General features: G+C 40.6%; 1 long non-coding RNA gene across 3 annotated transcripts in view; it reads left to right on the forward strand.

Moving 5' to 3' along the window:
* The first annotated feature begins 4,876 nt into the window (after window positions 1–4,876).
* LOC310849434 overlaps window positions 4,877–21,812 on the forward strand; it is a 30,328-nt gene continuing 13,392 nt past the window's right edge. Inside the window, exons 1-4 of one of the 3 annotated variants that reach the window (XR_014566903.1) lie at window positions 4,877–4,936; window positions 8,219–8,351; window positions 9,871–10,034; window positions 10,373–10,442. This is a non-coding gene — a long non-coding RNA (uncharacterized lncRNA). Of the gene's footprint in view, window positions 4,937–7,890; window positions 7,958–8,054; window positions 8,352–9,870; window positions 10,035–10,372; window positions 10,443–21,812 lie in introns of those variants that run through there. The other 2 variants (XR_014566904.1, XR_014566905.1) reach the window with 2 other exon arrangements.

Raw genomic sequence — 21,812 nt, forward strand, 5'->3', positions numbered from 1 at the left:
GTTAAACATCAGGCAGCACTTAGAGCTGTTAGACAGTAGAACAGACACCCTCGGAAGGTTATGGAGGTTTTTAAGCAGAGGTTGGATGCTTTCATTCAGATTTTTACACTGCAGGGGGTTGGACTAGATGATTCTTGATGTCTGTTCCAACTCTACAATTCTATGAAATGTCCACCCCACTAAATCAGTTTTAGTAAGATGTTGAGTGTTAAAGATTACTGATCCTTTTTTGTATAACCTGTTTTTAAACTTTGCTTTTTATTGGTATTTTAATAGAATATTTTACACTATTCCAAATAGTGTAGAGGTCTTTTGTTCTAGTAGGTTGTAAACCCATTTTTTTACAGAAATAAATGAAATAAATACTAAGAGGGTCTTTCCTGAGGATCAAAATGATTGAAGTAAGGTGTTTTCAGAGAAGTTTATATACTATGGCAGGTTTTGATCTGAAAAAAATGCAGGTCAAAAAGAAAACATTTGATGTGAAGATCTAGAGCTCTCCCCTTCCCTTAGTCTTTGCTATTTTTCTGTATTGCAGACAGGTTCAAATCTATATTCATTCCCTGGAAAGATGTTATTTGTTTGTACAGAAAAACAGTTAGATATTACATTAACTTCTGCAAAGGCAGATGACAAAATTAAATAGTATTTCAACATTAAAGCACACCGCTGCCAATTTTAATGAGATTTCAGGGCACAAAAATAGATGAGGAGGAATTGCAGCTTAAATTGACGGAGAGTATAAAGAGTTTCATTATCGGTGCTGTTGCTTTTCATTTGTTTTTTTTAAAATTCATGTGCTTGCTTTACTGAAGATCCTTTTTCTTGTAAAAAACAACAACCCTTCCCAACTGTCTCCCAAAGGGGAAATGTTTGGGTAGTATTAATTGATGTTTAAAAAAATAAAATAAAATAAATAAAATAAAATAAAGGTTTGGGTTGATAATAACAAAACTTAACCTTAACACATGTCCTTTTACAATGCTGACACAAATATTAGTGCTGTGTGATTGGCTGCTTCACATCCACATTTTTGCACATTCTAGTCTCTATATCACATCCCTTGTTTTGTGCCAGGCCCTAAATAAATTCTTCAGGTGAGAATATTTCCAGGGAATGAAAAAAATAAGGCCTGTTTTTACATGCATTCATGGTTTAAGATGCACCTATTCAGTGCTATTTTTCTAGAAAAAGAGGTGCCAGAATTCAGTATGAACACCTCCCTTGTTCTCTTATAATGGCAATGGCACCCACCTGAAAGGTGCCGGAACTGAGGTCTAGTGAGTTCCAGCTGAAAAAAGCCCTGTACCTATTTAAGATGTTTTGTGAGTCCCTTTCTCACACACAAAAGGAAAGCACAGTAATTACTACCTCCCTGTCCCCTGAAAGAACAAAAATTGACCCTGGGCCAAAAAAAATATGAGCTATTCAAGAGACAAATTAAAAGGAAGATCATAACACAGTTGCATTTATTGATATTATTATTATAAAATGTGTTTCTACTCAATGTATGATTTAATATGTTTTCCTTTCTAAACATTTCCTTCTGAATTCTTCCTATCCTGTTTTACATTGGACATCAATTTCTTTACTAAATTGCCGGATTGTAGCATAGATGAAGAAGTGTGCTTCAGACGCATTGAAATATCACTGAATTCATTTAGCACCTTTTAAGTCATGAAATTAATTTATCTTATATAAAAATGGATTTTCGGCCATAGATTTTTAATTATTGTATGCTCTAGTATTGGAGAGCTGTACAGTTTTTATGTTTTTGGTAATTAAAGCTAACAGTAAAAGAGACATAAATCAATAGTTGCAGGAGGATTTTCATTCTTCTTGAAGAATTTTATTATCACAAATGGCAATCTATTTCACTTCTCGCATGGGATCTCTTAACATAAAATCTGCGAATCTCCAACACCTTCACAAGAACTGTTTTAAATATGTATGGACAATAAAATGATGGCCATTAGTTACAGAAAACTGATAATTAAAAAAAAAATCATAAACCGCCCCACCCCCAAGTAGAAATTTAATTGTGCCTATGTCCTCCATGAAATCAATGGCATCGGTTAGCTGCACCTGATTAAATAGGTTACATGTCTTGGAGGCATTGTTTAATATATTAGAGATCAAAAATACATGAATGCCAAACTTCAAATATTTGATTTCTCCTTAAGTGTCTAAATCAGGGTGGGGCAGCCTATGACACTCTAGACATTGTTGGACTTGAACTCTGATCAGTTGCAACCAGCATGACTAAAGGTGATGGAAGTTACAGTATAGTCTTCCAACAGCTGTGGAACTGTTAATTAAATCGAAGAAAGAGGAGAAAACACGTTCACTTCTCATGCCCCTTTTCAAAACATACTTTGCAGTCTCTGTTAACGGCATGGTACATATCTGTGAATACATCCTTCCAAAAGAGGCTAAGACTTCAATCCTTTCAAGTAAGCAATCCTAGGTTTGCACTGTACATTTCACTGTGGCCCCTAGAAACAATGCTTACTGGCCTTCGAATGCTACTTCAAAAGCTGTTTAGAGGAATGGTTCCCTCCTACTATGTACTTTTAGGTTGTGCATGAGATGTTCATCAAAAGAGAGTCTGCTGCTAATTTAGTACTTCTGTGGGTTTTATTATTATTATTAAAAACAGACTTAGGCGGATTTCAAAGCAAAAATTACTGGTGCTTAGAAAAGCTCGAGAAGGCCACAGTGGCGTAGCGTGGGTTGTCAGCACCCAGGGCAAGGCAAGTAATTTGCACCCCCTCTCCAGTGGATTTGCGCCCCCTAACCCTAACCCTCAGATGTTGCGCCCGGTGCGGCCGGCCCCCCCTGCACCCCCCACACTACGCCACTGGAAGGCCAAACAGCAATGGATTCCTCTTCTTTTAATTGCTATTACTTCTGATTGGCAAGTCCAAGCAGCTCAGTGGTTTAGAGCACAACACCACCTGCATCCCCGTGACAGGGTGAGCTCCCGTTGCTCTGTCCCAGCTCCTGTCAACCTAGCAGTTTGAAAGCATGCCAGTGCAAGTAGATAAATAGGTACCACTGTGGCGGGAAGGTAAATGGCATTCCCATGCTCTCTGGTTTCCATCATGGTGTTCCGTTGCACCAGAAGCGGTTTAGTCATGCTGGCCACAAGCTGTCTCTGGACAAACACTGGCTCCCTCGGCCTGAAAGCAAGATGAGTGCCACAACCCCATAGTCGCCTTTGCCTGGACTTAACCGTCCAGGGGTCCTTTACCTTTTACCTTACTTTAGAAACACTTGATCCACAAAGGAAAAGGGAAATGGTTTAGCTGACACAGAACTTGGGTAAATTTTCTAAGGATCGTATGCTTGAATCCTGTCCTGTCATGGTTTTTTTTTTGGGGGGGGGTTAATTAAAAGTGAGGAACAGCACAACTTCACACCATACTTTTCTGTCCACATTAGCAGTGATAGCTGAATCTTGATACATGCTCATATGGACTAGTAGTTAATGGGTGAACTAAGGAGTAATTAATGGGCTCATGAGAATAGGCCCTTAAATGTACTAACATTTAACAACTTGCTTTCCTCTTCTATGATAGGTGACCTTCAGTTACTAAGGAGCAGGAGTGAGAGAAGATTACTGTACTCATGTCTGCTTGGGGCCTTGCCACAGTGGGCCGCTACCAGAATAGGATGCTGAATTACATGGGGCTTTAGTCTAATCCAGCATGACCTTTCTTATGTTCTTATTATATATACTGTATAGCTGAATTTCTTTTTTTAACTTGCAGGTAAAAGATAGTGCCAATTAGCACTTTCAAATGAAACCCAGTCTGCCTTTTTAAAACTCCGTTTTACATTTTATTGTGCATTAATCTCTCTTTTTAATTGGAATGTTTTCATGATTGAGACTTTATGTTTCAATGGATTTAAAATGTTATCATATTAATATTATCATAATTAATTAATTAATCAGAATGGCATATTATGCTTTGAAATGAATAAGCCTTTAAGACTGATTGAAATAATACATTGAGGAGTCTTCATCTTCCCCCACCCTTTCCCATTTTTGGCACATTTAAGTGCAAAAGCAGCATACAAAATAAAATTTTAAAAGAATAAAATTAAATACAACAAAAGCATTTTCCAGGCCACAGCCAAAAAATAAATAAATAGATTTTCCTAATACTGTTGTGATGGCTTTTGTTAAAAGAATAGCTATTACATTGTAATTCAACATTATTCAACATTGTAATTCAACCAAACACTTGGGACAATTATGAGTTTCCATTCATAACAGCCAGGCTCACAAATGAAATATTTGCCCACATTTAAACTGTGATTATACAACTCATGTTAGGGCTGTGTGACTGAGTGCCTTCTAATTCCTAGATCCAGCAAGGATTCAGTTGTTGAATTAGCCAGGCAAGGGGCCAGACCTCACCACCACCCTATCCTGCTCCATCCCCTTCTCAGAGAAAGCAGTACCACCACTGAGAGGGCACTGCTATGGTTCCAGCTCCCTTCATGTGCTCCTGCTGGTGGTGATGCAAACGAAAGAGAACAACATTGTGCAACAACCTAATTGTAATGATATAAAAAGATGCTTTTAAAAACCTCCCCAAACCTAGTGTTCGCGGAGAAATATTATTATGCCAGCCAATGGGGCATTTGCAAAAAATGAAAAATATCATCATAGCATTACAGGGTTGGAAAAGATCTTGGAGGTCATCTAGGGTTGCTGGGAATTGGAGTCCAACAAAATGTTGGTGTAGACAATACAGAGCTAAATGGATCAACTTGGTTGTACAGGGCAGTGCTCCATGTTTCTTTGCAGAAATTTTAAGATCACTAACATCTCTTCCTTTATTTTTCTCTTATCCAGGTGAAACATACCCAGCTGTTTCAGCTGTTCCTCATAGTTCCTTTGTTTCCAGAGCATGCACAGCACAAGGTAATCCTTCTCTGTTGAACCCAGTAAGGATTTGATTCTAGCCATCCTTCCTGCACCATCACAGACTTGCAGTTTTGAAGTGGATTGAGCGATGCACTTCCTTTGAGGAAGAGACAGGCTGGCTGGTACTCTATTCATACAGTTGGTGGAGCTGTTCATATTGTAGAGCTACTGCAGTTGCTCCATGTAGTCCAGTAGCACAAGGACAATTTGGATTAGTCCAGTCCTATTCATAAGTCTTTCAGTAGTCCTAGATCTAATTTACTTTATAATGAAAAACACAATGGGCCGCAGGCCACACTGGGAAGAGATCAATACTCATACTAGACATATTGCTCACAAAATATGTTCTGAATCTTTTCAGGTTGTCTCTGATTTGAACTCAGAGGGCCATTCACAGTTTCCTCTTCAACTTTTAAATGCACAGGGATACAGTTTCCTCAAAGTCACGCACATTGTGACAGATCAACAGGAGTCCTGAAGCATCAGTATTGGTGCCTGCACTAAGTCTGGAGTGCACTTTCTCTCCCTCTTTTTAACATTCACTCTTCAGTAGAATTCAAAATGCTATTGAAAGGGAAACGGGCTTGTTCTTGTCTGTCCTTTCTTCCGGTGATCAACTCCCAAATGGCCTTTTCCCCATTAACAAGAAGAAAGGATAGTGTCATATAGTGACAGCAAAGGGGACTAAATCTGCTGGATCTTCTTCAAAGGGAATGAAATCCTGTTCAGTTTCCAATTAATGGTTATTAGAGATGCACCTGTGAAACTCGCACTGCTTTTTTAACGGCAAACAACCCAATTCCATGTTGCAATTTCTGAACTGTTAGCTGATCTGGCTTCTGTTTCCATGGAACTTACTGCACACTCAAAACACAGCAAATAGTTATTTTATTATGATTACTTGGATAACACATAAAGGTCAAGGGACCCCTGACCATTAGGTCCAGTCGTGGCCGACTCTGGGGTTGCGGCGCTCATTTCGCTTTATTGGCCGACTGAGCCGGCGTACAGCTTCCGGGTCATGTGGCCAGCATGACTAAGCCGCTTCTGGCGAACCAGAGCAGCACACGGAAACGGCGTTTACCTTCCCGCCAGAGTGGTACCTATTTATCTACTTGCACTTTGACATGCTTTCAAACTGCTATGTTGGCAGGAGCAGGGACCGAGCAATGGGAGCTCACCCCGTTGCTGGGATTCGAACCGCCGACCTTCTGATCGGCAAGTCCTAGGCTCTGTGGTTTAACCCACAGCGCCACCTGCGTCCCTTAGGACAACACATAGTGTGGATTTATAGAATGTTTTAATTTTCTGTGGGCACAATTCACCTAATGAGCCCTGTCTGTGGAAGCTCTGTGCAAGGACTTCTGCTTATATAATGGATCTTCCCCTCCCCACTTGTGTGCCCCCAGAAATTGGCTGGGAATGTGTTGGGAGAACCCCCAGAATAGCACACAGAGGGAGGAAAGCAGAATTGTTCCATCTGGCCACCTGAAATGCTTGCACAGACAGAACCCGTCCCCGCATCCCGCTTCATTATGCTACAAATGTATTCAGGGAAAGCCTAGAAAACTGATTTCATACCCTTCTGGTGAAAAACCCCTAGGGTTCCAAGCACTTACCCAGGGTTTGATTTCTTTGGAAGAAAGTTCAGTGGAGACTGTGGTGTTATTCGGATATATGGTTCTATTTTCACATACATACAAGCTGATGGAGGGGCTCGCAGTATTAACACCCCAACAGATCTTGCTTCCCCATTAGGTTTCCAGAGAAGCACCAAAGCTTTGCATAGAGCAAACCTGTCTCTATGTCTCCAACTTCTCTACCTGCTTTCTGTCCAGCTCACACTACACTCCCCTTTGTTTTGTCTACCTGGCAGTTAGGTGAGGTGGGGAGGCCCACCCATTTGCCCAGAGGGCACCATCACTTGCAGCCTAGCTCATTCTTTGGGAATGCTAATGAAAGACATTTAAGTGACCGACCAAGTCCATTGCCTTACAATTGCCTAGTTCAGCAATAGAATCCTCTATCAGAGCTTTTAACCCTTACTGAAGGAGCGTCTCCACCCCCAACGTTCTACCCGGACCCTGAGGTCCAGTGCCGAGGGCCTTCTGGTGGTTCCCTCACTGCAAGAAGCCAAGTTACAGGGAACCAGGCAGAGGGCTTTCTCAGTAGTGGCACCCACCCTATGGAATGCCCTCCTACCAAATGTCAAAGAGAACAACAACTACCAGATTTTTAGAAGACATCTGAAGGCAGCCCTGTTTAGGGAAGCTTTTAACGTTTGATGCATTACTGTATTTTACTATTTTGTTGAAAGCTGCCCAGAGTGGCTGGGGAAGTATGTATGTATGTTTGTATGTATGTATGTATGTATGTATGTATAAATAAATTAATGAATACATAAATACTGGATGCAGGACCCCAAGAATTAAGTGGGACTCAGGGCATCATCCAGACTGATCCCCCAAACTTACAACAATAATCATTGCTATGCTTGTTTCCTGGCAGCACCAGAAGTGGGGGAAGAATGAAGTATCCACGATTTCAGTAGTGTGCACACACTGCACATTCACATTTAAACCATAGTTTATTTTAACTATGGGTTAAAGTGGTATGCAAACCAGAGCATAAGGAGTTTCTTAAGTTACCTCCATAGTTCTTCAAAGACTCTCCAGTTTTTGTTCATCAGCACACTGAGAGCACACAGATCATTCACAAAGGTAGACATTTTTGAGCCCATTTAAAAGTCCAATTTGCACAATCACCTTGTTTCCTTCAGGAGGTACTTTAGAAAATTATTAATTCCTGAATAATGTTTGCTGCTCTTTAGACTTAGTGCTCAAGGACAGATAATTATCTCTGCTATATAAAATTTTGTTTACCTGCCCTGATGCCATGGGATAAGGGGAGCTGTACATTTAAATATAACACATTAATCATTATGTCCCACTGAGAAGAGCTCTGTGGCAAGTTATTTTGCAGGCAATTGGGACGCACGTTCTACTCTTCCCCTAGCCAGTCAGATTTTAAGAGTCTCAAGATTTTAAGAACCTAGCATGTCTATTTGTGTGATCACACATTATGTGATAGTCACCAAGAACTGAATGTAGAAAATTACTTGCTGGAAAGAGAATGTGTTTGTATATGAATCTATCTTTAGTTTGCTGGCAGCAAAAAGAAGGATTGAAGGATTTTGGACCTATTAAACGTATGCTCTAACAATGATTTATTACATCTTATCATTCAGCTGCTAAGTTTCTGCCTTGTCCCATTCCACAGCTCCCCTGCCCTCTTGCAGATAAACAAGCTGGAGGCTTGCCTCAGGCAGGCGGGGTGCTTGGATGGTAATAGGATTCAACTGAAGGAAAATGAGCACCAGATGAAAGAAGGCTGCATTACTTGGAGCTGTAAGGTATGTGTTGCTGAATGCTCAGTCTGGGATATAAATCCTTTCCCCAGTCCTATATAATGCCGTCTTGAACCAACCTGCAATGAAAAGTCAAGCACAGAGGTTAGCCTTGCCACTGTGATGGATGGAGATAATAAGAAATGTACATGTACAAGAGAGTCTGGGATTTGAGCATCAGATATGATCACAGTTAAGCGCAGGCCCATAAAATTGGGCTAGATTGATCTATGGGTGCTTTCTAAAGGAACATATTGTGGTACAAAATCAGGATTGAGACTTAGTAGGTCCAGTCCACACCACCGCTGTGTTTCCTGGATGGCCAAAACTACACATGATGCAGAAGATTCATGACTGGAACTCCTGATGCCTTCATTTGAACATAAAAGCAAATCCAGGGAAGCCCTGGCATTGGGGAAGTTGTTTTATCTTCTTTCCCCTGTATTGTTTTCCCAATTCAAGTTTTTCCCCTTCCAGCTAGTTTATCCAGATGAAGGAAAATACAAGCACAGCATAACTGTACCCATATTTCCCCCTTGGTGAAATACAGGTGCTTTTTGGTGGTGAGGGGGGTGGCTCTCACTTGAGAAAGCAGCAAGGGAGAAAAGAGTTGATTATCCCACTTCCCAAAGTGGCTTTGCTACAGTCAGAACTGAAACTCACTGCATCTGCTTTCAAGCACAAACAAAAAGGATGTGAGTCAGTTCTGATGACAGATCTCCCACCCCATTTTATACGCAGTTTGGCCTTTAGAGACCCCAGTATCAGGCAACTAATTTTAACAAGACCCATAAGTTGAAATCTGCAGAGATTCAAGGGCCAGCAACAACAAACTCCATTCCTTGGAGGGTCATGGCTTTGGCTGCTTTCTCTCCTGTGAGAAAAGGCAGCCCAGGAGTGAGAAAAGTTCTATCTCCAACCTATTCAGCTCGCTCTCGTGCAATCTGTGCAGTGGCAAGAACCAGTAGAGAAAAGTAAGTGGAGGGCTCTGCTAAAGTCTCTGCTGGTGTTCATGCTAGGAAGGAGATGACTAAAGATCTCTGGACCTGCATCTCAGCTCAAATGGGAAAGGAGATGATTCTGGTGCACAACAAGGGGGAAAGATCCTTGGATAAGCAGCAATGTTGGGGGAAGATTGGGCTTATCTCTATTTAAAATAGAATATAGTCCGGTGGCAGAGAAGCTGCTTTGCACACAGAAGGTCTAAGGTTCAGTTCCCAGAATCGCCAGGTAGGGCTTAGAGAGATCCCAGTCTGAAACCCTAGAGAGTTGTTGATAAGTAAGGGTAGACAGATGGATAGATGCACCAGTTGCCCTTAGTATAAGACCTCTTTCTATGCTGCTAAGCCACTATGACGCTGTGCTTAAAAACAACTATAAGTGGGTGCATTCTGTCTTTTCTTGGACATGCTCAAGGAAGCCACGGAGGCGTTTGTTTGCAACTAGATAAAGTCTGAGCATTTTGACCACAACTGGATGCCTTCATCTGCCCCAACTGCAACAAAACATGTCTCTTTTGCATCAGTCTCTACAGCCACAGCAAGCGCTGCAACCTTCCAACAGTTTGACTTCACCCCCAAAGATGCTCTCCTCCATTGTCTCCCGAGACAGACAGATGCTAACAACCAAGCTATAAAGTCTGAGCATTTTGGCCATGTCAGGGCACTGAAAACTGACCTGCTAATTGATGTAAGTCTTTTTTAAAAAAACTTGATTAGAAAATGATTAATTAGCAATGGACTCCTGCAAGGGGAGAGGTTTTGGCTATGAGCCTTCTAATTAACCTCTGGAGCCTTTTGGACATGGCGTACAACTATGAAAAGGATCATTTATTTGTGTGTCCTAGACAGGTCAATGCCCTTTTATCAGATTCCCAATGGGTACAGGTGAGACGTCACTCCAGTACTCTGTAGGTGGTACCTTCTATTTAATGTGCCGGAAAATTCCATGGTAAGGAATATTGCAATGGTAGTGTCATATATCTCTCTGAAAGGAGGACACATTAATATCTTCACTTTGACTTTCAGTGGAGCCAAATAACCTGAACTATTGAGTCATGTCCTTCAACAGAATAAAAACATCTCACAAAGAACCAAGGTTTGTGCTTTCTACTTTGCAAGAACAACAGTGCTACTAGCAACACAGTCATCTGCTTTCTAAAAATATTTATTTAGACGGCTGTATTGCAAACAAAAAAAACTTCAGTGTCATTGACAAACAACAAAGAACTTGCACTGAGAGTTTTAACATTTAAAAAGACAAATGGCCAAATTAATCTAGTCACTCTTTTTGGGGTATTGTTTTGTGCATAGCAGGCACAGTCAATAATTTTCAACATTGTTCGGTTTGTCATTGGAGCTCTGAAAAATCTGTAAAAACCCACAAGATTGCTTCACTTCATAATGGCTTCTTTTCTGATATTTGACTTTTGAATTCATCTAAGCTATTCATCTGGGCAGGACATTCTTTCAAAGCTCAGGTTTCAGCATATAAATAAAGGGTTTCATTGAAATACAATGTTTGTATGAAGGCATTCCTTAAAATAGCATTGCATTGCACCAAGGAAAAATGGTTTTAGAAAGATGTGAATGAGGATGTGAGTAATAAGGTTTGATGTTTTCTTGTAAGTGTTCGCCCCCACTCCATCCCCTTAAAGATGATGTTTGGCTGTCTTTTAGAAGAGATATGTCTGAGTCAATGATAGCTTTATTCATCCAGAGTTTCAATTATATGTGAATGTCCTGTGTAGTGCTGATCTTGAACATCTCTTAATCCTGGTCATGATCAAAAGGAACACACACCATCAAAAATTTTTTTTGAGAGTATTCCACTCAGTGAGAAATTCGGAAATTTTTTTTTTTAAATTTCCAAGAACCTGGGGATTTGTGTGTGAGACACTTTTCGAAGGGCATCAGCACAATTGTTTGGTACTGGAGTTCAGATAGATCTTTCATTCATTCGCTCTTCAACTAGAAAGGCTCCCGCAATGGTTTACAGATCAATAAAAAATACCCTTGGGGAGTTTTCCATTTAGCACAACACTAGATGTGATATTAAATGTGTATAAGCATTTGATGTGACCTATTTTTGTTTTTTACATAGCAGCTGCCATGGAGGGAGACCATCAGGACTCAAACGCTTGCCCACACGATGGACTGATGCCATTAGCTCTGGGAGGGAACCCTATGCTAGAAACTTCCATCCAGCATGCTTGCAAAAATTGGCTGCTAACTTCCTGGCACCCTTGCATTATTTCTTTAGCTGCTACCTACATGTTGTGATACCTTCCTAAATTATCTTGGTGAAAGAGGAAACCTCCCTAGAAGATGGCTTGAATAACTCCCCCTTGTTTTTTTCACCTCTCCCCAAACACACTGCATTCTGACCAAATTCTGCCAACTCTGCATGGCATAATTAATTTAATTTAAATCCCAGCTTTTCATCTATCAAAGGAATGCATGAAGCAGCATATTCTATCCATATTTATAACTGTAAATATAAGCATAAAGGTCAAGACAAATTCAGAGTGAAAGCTTTGCTCAAGTCAGTCCAGCTTGACCAGACTTTCAGCTATTTAACAAGGAAATGCTCAGAGTTGGATACTACAAGGCTCCTCATCCAGGAAGACTGGAGCTCTGAGAAGGAAAACAATTCTGAGGGATGGAATCATAGAATCATAGAGTTGGAAGAGACCACAAGGGCCAAGTCCAACCCCCTGCCAAGCAGGAAACACCATCAGAGCACTCCTGACATATGGTTGTCAAGCCTCTGCTTAAAGACCTCCAAAGAAGGAGACTCCACCACACTCCTTAGCAGCAAATTCCACTGTCGAACAGCTCTTACTGTCAGGAAGTTCTTCCTAATGTTTAGGTGGAATCTTCTTTCTTGTAGTTTGGATCCATTGCTCTGTGTCCGCTTCTCTGGAGCAGCAGAAAACAACCTTTTTCCCTCCTCTATGTGACATCCTTTTATATATTTGAACATGGCTATCATATCACCCCTTAACCTCCTCTTCTCCAGGCTAAACATGCCCAGCTCCCTTAGCCGTTCCTCATAGAGGATGGAGGGAGCATCCAAACTGCCTGAACATTCATAATGATTTGTTCACATGGAAGTTCTATGATATTGCCAGCTAGTGGTTGTTACCCTGCTCTTTCCAGTGCAATTTTTTAATCAAACTGAGTGCAGTTAGGAAAGTGATGGGCTGGTGCAAGCTGGAATGTGTGCAGAGGAAGGAAACCAAGATGGTCAAGGGTCTGGAAACCAAGCCTTACAAGAAGCGCTTGAAGGGGCTGGGTATATTTAGCCTGGAGAAGAGGAGACTGAGATATGGTACCCATCTTCAGATATCTTAAGGGCTGTCACATGGAAGAGGGAGCATGCTTGTTTTCTCCTGCTCTGAAGGGTAGGACTCGAGGCAATGGCTTCAAGTTACAAGAAAGGAGATTCCTACTGAACATTCGAAAACACTTTATGACAGTAAGAGCTTTTCGGAAGTGGAACAGACTCCCACAAGAAGTGGTGGGCTCTCCTTCTTTGGAGATTTTTAAGCAGAAAGTGAATGGTCATCTGTCATGGATGCTTTAGCTGAGAATCCTGCATTGTAGGGGTTGGACTAGATGACCCCTGGGTCCCTTCCATCTCTATGATTCTAATTTCTAACTATGTTGGTTCCAAAGTTTCTGAAGTTTGAGCTGGTGAGAAGTGGTCAGCAATTCACAATAGGCACACAGAGAGATTGAAAATGTAAGTAGCTGAAACGTAGAAGCATTGGATAAATTACTGCAATCTACACAGGCTTTCATGAATCAAATACAATGGATAAATACAACTGTTTTATAACAATTTGTTGACCCAAACGAATGAAATGAGTTTCTTCTTTTGTCTCTTCCCCATTGATGTTTGTTAACTATAAAGAGAACCTGGTAAAGCATTCACAGGACTATCAGAAAAGAAAGCACAATTGCCAATAAGAAATGTGATTAGATTGCATGCCGTATCCAACTGATTGATTGTTAAATAAATGCACAGCAATTCCACCAATCTTTGGTTTGTTTAATATATGTTGTGTCTTCAGCAGATATTTATGCTCTGCTGGTCTTGGAGGTGATGAAAAAGGCTAGACATAAACTATTGAAAACAACTACTGAATGCAAAACTGCATCAATAGCAAAAAGAACTGTTGCATTGTTGACAGTTTTGTGTTGCAGAGAGTGAGATATTGAAACTTTTCGTAAAAGTAAGGCAATGGATATAGATGGGAATCTGCTGTTTCTTGAAAGGGGCCTATTCATGCTGCTAGATATTAACCAAACCAAAGCCAAAATGCTATGTAGAGAGGTTTGCATTAAGTTTGCTCAAGAGGTTTGTCTTTAGAAAATGTGGCAAAGAGAGTGTTCAAGGCTAATGGATGACTTATCCTGGAAACCCAAGCAGTGATCTCTCATGGCAGGAAGATGAAACCTGAGAACTCAGCATCTTAGTTAGTCATTGGAGCCAGCAGCATTATAAACTCCAGGTGAGCGATCTTGAACAAGCAAGATGCTTGCATAGGATCTCTCTCTGGGAGCAGAGAGAGGAAAGTTACTGAACTGCATTAAGGATTTAAAGAATACAGAATCACATTGTTTGCTTGTTTAAAAGCAATGTATTATTTTTATTTTGCAACATTTAATTGTAACTGTTTTAAGACTGTTTCCAGTAAAGTTTTGCAGTTGTTTGTTGTGATGGAGAACATTCATTTCTGCTCTGCAGAAAGTGCAGACCAGGGATTCTGCTTGCAACAACTCTAACAGTGCATGCGTAATAGTAAACCAAAGAAAAGTGTTTGTGTGCTTATTTGCTAAGATATTCACTTAAATGTGCATATTTTGGTTGTGCATGTGTTCAGTAAATATCCCCATTTTGAGACCTGTGTGACTAAGTTACCAGATTAATCTCCCAATATGTGCTACTGTCACTGGAGATTCTAATCCAGAAGACTCTTAAAATGTGTGAAAACCCATCTACCAAAGAGTCTCGCTCACACCGGTTAAACGTGTACAAGACTGCAGCTCAACTTTTATTATTCCACACAAAATAGAACCATAGAATTCTAGAGTTTGAAGGGACCACAAGGGTCATCTAGTCCAATGCCCTACAGTGCAGGAATCTTTCTCACCAACATGGGGATTGAACTCCTGGCCTGAGATTAAGAGTCTCAGGCTCTACTGACTGAGCCATCCCCTGCCTTCCATGATGCCTCTTTCCTTTAAACATGTGCAGAAAAATCCCCTCTGAAATGAAACACGTAATGGACTAAATGCCTGACATACAGAGACAGCAGCACAGGGGATCTACTGCTAGGTTATGAGCACCAGGCTCATGAAAATCCTAGCTCTAAAAGGGTGAAGTAGCAGCCATTATTTTTACCTTGACCTTGTTTATCTCCTTTGACCACAGCAGCATCCTTTGTCTTTTGAAAAGCACATTACTTAGCACCATGACGCATTGACCTAAATACAGCTCTCGCATGAAAACGCAGGAGACCTTTTGCTGGCAAGTGACAGAAGTGTGTGGAAGCAGTAGATAACTTCCCCTCAGTTTATTAGGAAGAGGTCAAACCTTAATTGCTACTTCCAGTGCTGTGTTAATGTAATGTATAGGACTGCACTGCTGGCCATTCTTAAAGGCCTTCCTGGCATCTGAGAACTATGACTGCACAGAGCCAAGAATCGAAGGAGGCCAACATATGGCTTCAGCATCAGCTCCATTTTCCTCGGCTTCCGATTTGTTATTTTGTTTCTATGATAAATAATGCATCCCAATAAAGATAGAACTGCCAAGAGCCTTATCTGGCTTTCCCATCGTATGGAGCAAAGTGGTCTCAGAGTACATCAATGAGGCAAATAATTGAAGTGGAGGGAATTTAAGTACCATACTTATTCTGAGCACCAGCAAAAATTCTGCTTTAGGAACTTACAATAATTGCAGTTAGAAGAGCATGAAGTCCTTGGTTGACTATCCAGTACTACTGGTTTCTATGGGAATTGAATGCAGAGTAATTGTTATTACTTGGTAGCCATTCAGTTATACCATTGATCCTGAAAGAACATATTTTTTCATCAAAAAACCCCTTAAGCTCTTAAGATGCCTAGCCTTTTTGTTCTTCTCCAGCCCATTCTTAAGAGGTTCTTTTAAATAAAGCTCACTTTTGAAAATGTGCCACAAACATAAGCTTAAGAATTTAAAAAATTGACCTGGTAATGAACATGGGACTTTTAGTTTTGTCAGAAATATGACAGAGACCTGTGTCAGATGAAGTACAAAACAGATCCCTTTCTTTGTGTAAATGTTTACAGCTTTATACGGTTAATTCATAGGAAAGCACCAATACTGGATCAGTCGTTTAGAGTAGTGGTCTCCAACCGGTGGTCTGCGGACTGCAGGGGTATATGTAACCCACCCAGGGGGTTTGTGGCACCAGTTACATAACAAAAACTACCACAGAGATACCAACCTTTTCAAAAGTAGGGGGTCCATGGATTGGCTTTTGAAAAGCAGGGGGTCTGCAGTATTTACCTAATTGGGAGCAGCTGCTCTGGAGGATGTGATTGACACATCACAATGAGAGTCCTATTTTGGATGTCATGTGTGTCAGAGCTGTGGGCGTCTCTCCTCACCACAGATGCCACTGGAGCCTCTTGACGTTTTTATAGTCTTTATTTACAATATTTACAATGGGTCATTAGCACACCGTTCATCCATCAGAGTCACTCAGTTCAGATCTCTGCTGAGGCCTGCATTTGCCTTTCCAACAGCTCATAAAATGGCGAAGTTTCTCACCCCGTCATTCCACCCTCCTCTTTACCACACGCCTCTTGAGGCGGCCGTAAACCTTTCCCCAGATTCTGAGCCTGAGCTTTACCCAATCTCTCTCTCTTCGTTGTCTCTCTCCCCCTCGGGCACCACGTCCACATCTTCCACTCCCAGGCTTCCCCCTCCCTCTGGGGAACATGAGACCTCTGGTTCATCCCTGACAATGTGCCTGTTTTCGTTGGGTAGGAATTCAACGTAGTTCTAAGTGGGGTATGTGTGCTAGGTCTGCTTGAGCAATGGGACTTCCTCCACTCTCTTCCCCCATGAGTCCCCACACAGTCCCTAAACCTATTATGGGGCTTTCCTCTACCCCTCAGAGAAAATTTAGAGGGCACAAGTAGCACATGGGAGGAGGGGATAGAGGAAAATCCTGCTGTGCAAGTGGAAGAATGGTTTTTTAAAATTGTAGAATTTTTCAGCATAACCATAGTTTGAAAAAGGAATGTGTTTAGTTTAATAATGGGGTCAGCAACATGGTGCCTTTGAAAATGTCCCGTGATTTGTGCTGTGCAGTCTATCAATGTAAGCTTTAATTTCTGTGTAAAATAATGCTAGTTAGAGGTTCTGTTTTGATACGACTGGCTTTTACTCAGACCTAGAGATGGGGAAGAAATTTGATTCAGTTCACACTTTGAGGTCATTATACTCAAATCTCACTTTCAGAAATGATAGGAAAACCAAAACACATCCTTCCTTCAAAATGGGTCTTTCTCTGAATTTTGCAATGCAGTTCTCCAGCCAAAATGTACAAAAATGTCTATAGATACTGTGGTAAAGTATCCATATAAATGCACATTTTGGTGGAAATAACATACCAAAATGCATTATTTATGGGGAAATTGCCTTCAAAGATGTGTACATTAGGCAAAATGTAATACAGCATATGCAGATTAGAATAAAATCATATTAAAATGGTGAATTTTCATGAGGGCTTCTTATTTTTAGGTGCAAAGTAATGCGGAAATGTGGAGAACTGAATCCAAGATTAGAAAAATGAGCAACTGAAAAGAATGTCTCTTTCTGTCTATTGTGGGAATGATGGGAAGGAGGGAAGCAACCCAATGGCAGTTTCTCAAAATTCCAAATGTACCCAAGGCACCCCCCCAAGTTTGATGATCCTTGGTTTAATCTATGACTCATGAGGCCCATAATAATTTTAGTATATGTGTGTTTGTGTGTGTATTTCTTTCGATTTTTGTTTAAAACTCTGTAGACCGTGGCAAATTTTAATCCTCACCCCCCCAACAAATAAACCATTAAATATTCATTAACTGGAGCACTTAATTTCTCCTGTCTCATTATAGAAAAAGAGAAAAACAAGCAACTGATTTCTCTGAGGAAATTCAAGTAAACATTATTTTAATGTATGGATGACAATGAAATGGGGTATGTAAAATTAGAAAGACGAGCAATTAAATCCGAGAGCAAACGTAATGAATGTTTGGTAGTGGCCAGACATTGCCTCCTAGTGCCAAGATAAAACCAGATGAAATTTTGCTAGATTAGATGTTATTTGCAACATTGGAGTCATTGGATTCCAACACAGCAACTAGCAAGTAACATCCTTGAAAACTGACCTTTTAAGGAACCTGACTAGTGATGTCATGAGAAATCAAGTCGTGTCTGTGAGTAGAATCAGGACAAGAAGCATAGCCCATGTTGATCAGACTGCCCTCTGTGCCCTTGATTTTGCTCCTATACTCTTCAACACTTAATGTGCCATTCCTTGGTCACACACTGACAGAACACCTCAGAGGTTTGCCTGAACTGGGCTAGAGAAGGCACACAGTGGCAGAGCAGATTGGTTGTTTGCAGCTAGCTAGTATACATTTTCTGTCTGCCTCACAGTAGATTATTGTTCTTCCTTGGTGACAGAAAACAAAATACATTTCCTGAGGCTGTTCTTTTACTGACAGCCACTTGCTTGCGCTATGTGCAGACACTTGAGCTTCTGACTGAGAATGCAAGATGTAGATTTATAGGATGTGTAAAAGAGAGAAGGTTTTGGCTGGATTCCAGCTTCACTGTGAACATTATTTTTTATTGTTGTTATAAAAGGAATATTATAAAATGTTAGCAACATGAGGACCTATGCTGTTTTGATGGAAGTAACATTGACTGGAAAAGTAGATGTGACATCCCTAAACCTTTTGGAAGAGGAGATTTCAAGGGTACCATTTGGGCTGGGTTTTATTTTAATCGCTGCTTCTTCTCTGTGCTGCACCATTTCATTTTCCCCTTTCAGCTTGACCTAGTTGACATCTGCAGCAGACACTTTATCAAAGACCAGATCACAAGAGACACACAAAATGGTGCCAGAATGTCTGAGCCAATATCACATCTTTCTCTGTGGCAACACAGATGGAAGGCCTGGCATAAGTTCATATGAAACAGAGGGTTTGAAACACTCTATGGGAAATTTGCCAGAGTCTCAATCTTGTGTTGGGCAGTGCAGTAAATGTTCTCAGAGTTTAGTGTTTATGTGCTCTGACATATTGCTCATCTGACAAGCATCCCTGCATAAAGCCTACAGGTTTCAGAATATGTTAGTCTCTGGAACCTAAATATTGCATTCATTACCATAATCATGATGCAATTCATACATTTTGGAACCCAAATATCATTATCATTACCATAATCATTGGTAATTCCTACATAAACCTGCTTTAAAACTGCCATATGCTAACAGTTCCATATTCCAAAATTGTGGAGACTAGTTATGGTCCTTTCGGGATGCAGGCAGAGGTGAGGCATACAGTGCCAGATCTGCATTTTTTGCTGAAGGGGGCATAACTCAGCACTGCCACCCCACTCTCCCTGACTGTGAACTACAAAAGATGAATTCTTTAAAGTGCTGACTGGTGCCTTTCAAAGTTCCTCCAAATACTAATTGCCACCCTACCCCCTAAGCACTGGCAAAACATCTTCTGGAAGCACCTTGCCTCAAGGTAGGTAGATGGATGGATGGTGGATTTTTCCCTTAAATGCAATGACATGGTTAAAATCACATCTAGCTTGGCCTTTCAATGAGTGCTGGACTTATCAATGATACAATTCAATAAAAGGCTTCATAAAGTAAGTTTATACTCTGGATATACTTTAAAATAGTCTTATTATACCACATGATCCATGCTGATCCCTGGCATGGAAACCAGCCCTGGTAAGACTTAGCTCAAATTAAGTTCTGGTTTTTGTGTGTGTGATAGAGAAGCCTTCACCCATCTGGTGTCCTTGGAATCTTTTGGACCACAAATCCCATCAGCCCCATCCACCACAATGGAGCTTGAGTTGGATCTGTGGTCTGAAACATCCAGAGGGCACCAAGTTGATGAAAGCTGTGGTAGAGGGTGGTTTTCTCTTTCAATTAAAATTGGCAAAATTATATATAGGCCTAGTCCTGAGGGAACCGGGTGGGAGGGAGATGGGTTAAGTAGAAATGTGCAGTATGGGTCTTATTTTCTCTGTGTGTAGCCCTCTCCAACATGCAAAGAGGCGCACATGAAAAGGAGATCACATTTACTTTAAGAACTGCACAACTTTAAATATGGAGCAAAAATGTCCAGTGGTCTTTAAGTGGAATTATGTTACCAAAGTCAGATGTGGTATACATCTTTCCCTAAAAGAGAGGGGGGAAATGGCCTAAAGGGTATGTGCAAGGAGTCAAGGTCATCCCACATTCCAGTAATGATACTTAATCGATAGAAACAGGGAGATTTTCTTAATGGTTAACAGCTTGATATATTTCTCCTTTTCCGGCAACCCAAAGTAACCCATACTCTTAATCATGTCCCAAAGATGCCTAAGGGGGGAGTTGGTCTTTTGTAGGGGAAAAAGCACTTTTCAAAGTACCAAATGCTTGAGAATGGAAGAAATTGTTTCAGACTCATTATCAATAGCTCACTCTAAAAAAGTTCATTCAGTGACCATTGCAGGGGTAGCTGGGTCCGGCATGACCTAATGCTTTCTGAGATAAGTACAGCTACTGGAAACCAATCAGAAACACATCAGAGGGCAATTATGGTACATTGCTGGCACCTGATATAATGTGTTTTCAAGGCAATAGAGCTTAACAAAAGGAACAACTATATTCTGCACTGATATGTTGATCAAGATTTTAAGGTAAAAAGTATGAAGGTGACTTAAGACTGATCTTACTACATCTCATGTGTGTGTGTGTAAGATCGAGTATGTGTGTACAGGATGGAGTGTGCATGCATTTCCTTTATTCTGTTATATCATGCACCTTTATGTAACTATCTCCAGAACACCTAGAAGCCAGTGCATCAGATTTGTTATGCTGTCAGTCACCACCATTGCCAAATGTGATGCAGACCCAGTTGTGCATCTTGATACAGTGGTACATCGGGTTAAGTACTTAATTCGTTCCGGAGGTCCGTACTTAACCTGAAACTGTTCTTATTTTTTTTTGTATAATATTTTTTATTAACAATTTTTGTTTGAATCACAATACCAATAAGACAATACAATATCACATCTCTTAACATAAATCTTTTCACTTCTTTGGACTCCCTCGCATCTCCCGCTCCTGCGTTCCTGGTTATAACTTTATTCAGCAAATTTATCCCCTTATTTCTAGTCTTTATATCTAATTTTCCAATGTTATATCTCTAATTTTGACTATCATTTTATTCAGATCTTAAAAAGTTTAGATATAACCAACATATTCCAAAATTTTTATCATTTCTTAAATTTGTCTTATCTTCATAATTCACTTCCTTAAACTCAATGGTGCCAAGTTGTTTATACTCTAGCATCCTTCTTAACATTCATACAATTTACAATATTTTTGTAAATAAATCTTAAATTTCTTCCAATCTTCTTCCACCGTCTCCTCTCCCAGGTCTCGGATTCTGCCGGTCATCTCAGCCAGTTCCATATAGTCTATCAGTTGCATCTGCCACTCTTCCAGTGTGGGTAGATCTTGTGTTTTCCAATGCCTAGCGACAAGTATCCGTGCTGCTGTTGTTGCGTACATAAAAAATGTTCGATCCTTCTTTAACACATTCTGGCCGACAATACCCAAAAGAAAGGCCTCTGGTTTCTTAGGGAAGGTATACTTAAATACCTTTTTCAACTCATTATATATCATTTCCCAGAAAGCCTTCACTCTAGGGCAAGTCCACCAGAGGTGAAAGAATGTTCCTTCGTTTTCCTTACACTTCCAACATTTATTATCAGACAAGTGGTATATCTTTACAAGTTCTTAACCTGAAGCACCACTTTAGCTAATGGGGCCTCCTGCTGCTGCCGTGCCGCTGGAGCATGATTTCTGTTCTCATCCTGAAGCAAAGTTCTTAACCTGAAGCACTATTCTGGGTTAGCGGAGTCTGTAACCTGAAGCCTATGTAACCTGAAGCGTATGTAACCTGAGGTACCACTGTATTGAGGAAATATGGTGTGTGATAATGACAGAAGGGAAGATTCTCATATATTGGTCCGCTAAAGATTTCTCACCTACATTGGCTCAACCTGGGACTGGAGAAGCATCAAAGGCAATAGCAGCTTGGACTTTCTGATTGGCTGTCATTATCATCTGGCACAGGAAGCCAGTATGCAGGTCATTGCAATTAGGATTGATGGGGACCAGAA

This window comes from Podarcis gaigeae (assembly GCF_964106915.1).
Source record: "Podarcis gaigeae genome assembly, chromosome: 7".
NCBI lineage: Eukaryota > Metazoa > Chordata > Lepidosauria > Squamata > Lacertidae > Podarcis > Podarcis gaigeae.